The 4,412-nt window shown below is 40.0% G+C and overlaps 1 long non-coding RNA gene across 1 annotated transcript; it reads left to right on the top strand.

Moving 5' to 3' along the window:
• The first annotated feature begins 371 nt into the window (after window positions 1–371).
• On the top strand, window positions 372–1,757 carry LOC136714881 (uncharacterized). Its single transcript, XR_010805066.1, has 3 exons — window positions 372–439; window positions 1,219–1,302; window positions 1,636–1,757. It is a non-coding gene; the product is annotated as an uncharacterized LOC136714881 (long non-coding RNA).
• The last annotated feature ends 2,655 nt before the right edge of the window (window positions 1,758–4,412 follow it).

Genomic DNA, 4,412 nt, shown 5'->3' with positions numbered 1-4,412 from the left:
CCTTGGACACTTTTGATAGATACTGACCACTGACAAAATGTTCACTTGCTGCCTAATATATCCCACCCACTGACAGATGCCATGCCATCTTTTAGTGTATGGGAGTGTGTTGATGCACAAATAATGTGACACTGGTGTAATGGTCTTCCTCATTGGAATATCCTGTATGTTTTGTGATGTAAAATTAAACTCTGCTGCCTGCAGCACTGAATGAGGGGAAATTATCAAATTATAACAACAAGACACATCTCAGCTGCTTTGCTTCATAATTATGCAAACTATTACGTCACAACCCCTGTGGCCGTAGAATGAGGGAGTGAGCTGTGAGATCTCCTGCATAAAGAAAGAGACTCTGCTCCTCAGCATGACAACACTGAAGCACCCAGAGACGCCATGAAGACTATGACCATCCTGTTCATTGTTGGCGTGCTCTACAGCAGTGAGTGAAACCTGTGACAATTCATCATCAATAACTGTGTATTGGGCCTAAATGGATTGATTAACAGTGGGATATTGAGCTGAGAAACAATGTAGACTGGTCCAAAAGAACAGCCATCAATGTGAAGATAACATTGTAAACAAAAATTAAAAAGAGCTCCTATAATAGACAGCCCTAAAAATATGCAATGTTGAGTTGAGGTGATGTTATGAACTGCATTTCTCTCCCTGTGTGTCTGTTTGAACAAGGTCACTGTCTCGCGGCCTTGCTGTGATACGGTACTGAGCCACAGTGCAACCCTGATACCCAGAGAGACAGAGTCTGAAAAGAACCAGTTCTCTCCAGCAATCTGGGCTCGATACATCGTACAAACCCCCCTTTTATTAAACATTACGTAGCTTTAATTCTCCAGGTTTAACCATATCTGGGTTTTCCTAAGTTGTCAGGCAGAAACCGAACCTGCACTCATCCCGGGACAGACGTGGGCTGTTCTCTGTCTCTCCTGTCTGCTCTGCATAACAGTGCCTGTAGTGTGTGACTTCTCTGAGACTGTTCTTCGGATCACCTCTTGAACCTCTTCCTTGCAGCTGCATGGATTAAAAACCTTTGATTGGAAACATACATCTCTCTCCGATTTCTTCGACTCTTCACGATGGTTTATGTAGCTTTTTGGAAACTCTATACAGACCCCCGCATAAAGAAAGCCACCCATCGTGTCTGTGTCAGTCTAGTGCTGTATTGATCCCACACTAATCTGCTTTCAATGCTTTTCTTTTCAGTTTCAGCTGTAGGTGCACTGGCTTACGATGCAATGGGTCCCAAAGAGAATCCAATCTTCGGGTTTTATTTAAATGGGAAGTGAGGTAAGTAGACTGAAAAGTTGACTAAATATTATTATTATTATTATTGTTATTGTTATTTTTATGCTTTATCTGCATCAGACGACTTTAACAGTGGTTCCTGCGGCTACAATTAACCACAATTCTCAATTTCACAGAAAAAGGTGTTTGTTTGCTGTTGTTATATGTAATAAATACAAAATGTACAAAAATATGATTTTTACATAGAGACCTAATGAACTGCATAGCTGTTTTTAAGTTATTGTGTTCAGAGTTGGAAATTAGTTCTCAGGTGGTTCAGGGACCTTGCGTTTTATTATTATTATAACCTATTTGTCTGTGCCTTTCTTTTGCTAGAGCTCATCGGAGGCTGCAGTCATCAAGACCATTCCAGCCGTGCTCTGTTGAACCGAGAAACTGTGTAACAGCCTGTATACTGGAAAGAGTGAGAGGCTGTTTGACTAAATAAAATGCCTGTCCACAAAGCTGTGTCGTTACCAGTGCTGAGACCATTGTCATTGTCATCACACAACATTGTGCAGCCTTTTCAAAAACAAACAAGGACTTCTTAATTGCTGTCCGATTGCTGGAGAAACTCTGGCCAATTTGACGTCATGGGTGTACTTTGTCAAAGTCACACTGAATACTGTATTCTCTGACTTTAACAACAGGTGACCCACATTGTTTTCTGTTGCATGTGGCTCCCATAGTCTGTGGCATTGAATGTTGCCTGTAAACATGTTGGTTGTTTCAAGAGACAGCAGAGTTCCATCTTTTCTGCAGTTCCCACAGTTCTCTATTCAAGAAAAAAGGCACTCCACAGTTCATGGCAATGTAATAAAACATACAAAAATAAACAGAAGTAACAAAAACAAACGGCAAAACCATCTATCACTAGAGAGCAGAACTGAATAACAGTAAAAACCGTATCGGGTAATACAAAGAGGCTGCACAAACTGTCAGCAGTCCTCAAGTTGGAAGGCAGACTGAGTGCGTTGCTGTGTGCATCCTCTCTGCACGGACATGGACTGCTCTACCCCCCATTGCACTGGTTAACATTTAAACTGCAAAGCACCTGTTGACAACGAATAACACTCAAGCAGTTACAGTAAAAAAAAACATTTCATAATACTGATGTAATACTGTGTTCAACTGTCACGGATGGTGTTAATGAGCTTAATTATCACTAATTATGTTATTCACTTACATTGGTTTATTCACTTGCTTATTATCTCTGTTGTGAAACGCAGATCTTGTTCTTTCTTGTTTACTTCATTATTATTCTGCTTATTGTCTGCGTTGTAAAACATTGTTATCTTACGGTTTCTTTATTGTCTGCATTGTGTGAGGAAAAGGGGCCGGGACCCTTTGAAATCATGTCCGCCGGGCCAGGCCTCTGCATTGTCCAGAAAGCACTGCTCTGGCATTAGAGTATTTTTAATCTGACTTCTGATTAGTCAGTTATGTTTAACGGCCTGTAAAAGGTCTGGATTCTAACTGGGAAGGTCACACGAGTTAGAGATCAGATGTGACCTAGGATGACGATGTAGTAGAGGGAACGAGAGAGGTGGCAGGGTGTAGTGAATAAAAACAGAGTTTGTTGAGTACTATATTTAGTGTTCAAGCACAAAGCCTAAGAGGAGCCTCTTGGGGGCCCTAAGCAGGATTTGTTTTGGCCCCCCCCCTCCCTTTTTTTCCCTGATCCAATTTTGTACAATGACATACGTTTAGTGGTTTATACATTTTTGCCCCAGGCTCAGTTACAGTCCGCAGCACCCCATCAGGTGTAGAGTGTAGACATCTGTCAGTCAAAGAACCTGACTGATATTTGTTGCTTTGCAGGTTTAAATAAGTCTATGTAGACCAGGGGTTCTCAAACTTTGTCAAAATGAGCCTCCCTGAGCAATGACAAACAATGTATGTGCCTCCTCATAGTTTATACAACAATATTTTGCAAAATAATGAATTAAAGTAGGGATTTGATCAAAGTGAGTTGCAGATAAGCTATACATTTTGAGATCAAAAACAGTAGAAATGGAAACCGCTAAAATAAAAATGCACATCCATTTAAGAAACATGACACAACCCAATCATAGAGTAATTCAGTATAATATTCATTATTCCTGCCTTATCAGTGGGAGGGGTGTGTTTGTTTCCTCATTGCACAGTAATGGGATACGGGGTTGCACTTTAGACGTATATATTTATTTATATATTTTTAAAACTGAAACTAGCCTTCCGTGTCACACTCCTGCACCCCCTTGTACCCCCCCACAGTTTGATAGACCAAACTACATTAGCCTAATCCTGTTTGCTGATTTTAACTTACTAGGTAATTAGATAACTTGATTATTGATGCTGCAGGTAGTAGTGTTATAGCACATGCAAAACAAAAGTAAAGTAACGAGAAAATAATAATATATAATAATGAATATAGCCAGAGTCAGTGTCATCTGTGAGTACATGTTGTTTATTTGACTTGGTGTATTGATGCTGGTATAGTGTTTTCATTATTTTCGCATGGTTTGATATTCTTTGTTCTGTTTAACCTTGCCTTGCTGTCAGTAGTTTCTTGGTAACACGTTTGTTGAGGTTTGATTAACTTGTTTTCACCTGTTATCTTTAATTTTGCACCGTGGTAGTTGTTCTTTCTCAGCTTGTGCATAAGAGATATGAGAACTGGAAAGTTCATCTTTTACTGCAGACTAGATTGGGGTTCAATTGGTATTTGACACTAAATATTAACTATTGTTGAGATTGGCTTTAACCTTTTGTAGTTTAACGGTATAAAAAAAATTGTACAGTGTGCCTACTATTTTTCTTAATTTAATTGAAGAATACAAGTTGTAGGGAATATTTTGGGTATTAATCTGAAAAGAGGTCGCTCTTATCTAATCATAAAGAGGGTGGTGTAATCAAACAGAGGTCAAGGAGACACCTGTGTTAGCTTTGCGCTTGTGGCTAACGAGCCCACCCATCGCCACATATGGAAGAAAATAAAAACGACCTATGATTTAACATCAGTAAAACACCCTGCGTGGATAAGGTAATGGGGGGGCAGCAATCAGCCCCAGTAGGTACGCAGGCGGAAGGTATTTCCACACTGACCCGCCAGTGTAACTCGTCTATCTGTG

This window comes from Amia ocellicauda, chromosome 19 (genome assembly GCF_036373705.1).
Source record: "Amia ocellicauda isolate fAmiCal2 chromosome 19, fAmiCal2.hap1, whole genome shotgun sequence".
NCBI classification, from domain to species: domain Eukaryota; kingdom Metazoa; phylum Chordata; class Actinopteri; order Amiiformes; family Amiidae; genus Amia; species Amia ocellicauda.
The sequence above is the reverse complement of the archived record's forward strand: the minus strand, read 5'-3'. Positions and strand labels throughout refer to the sequence as shown.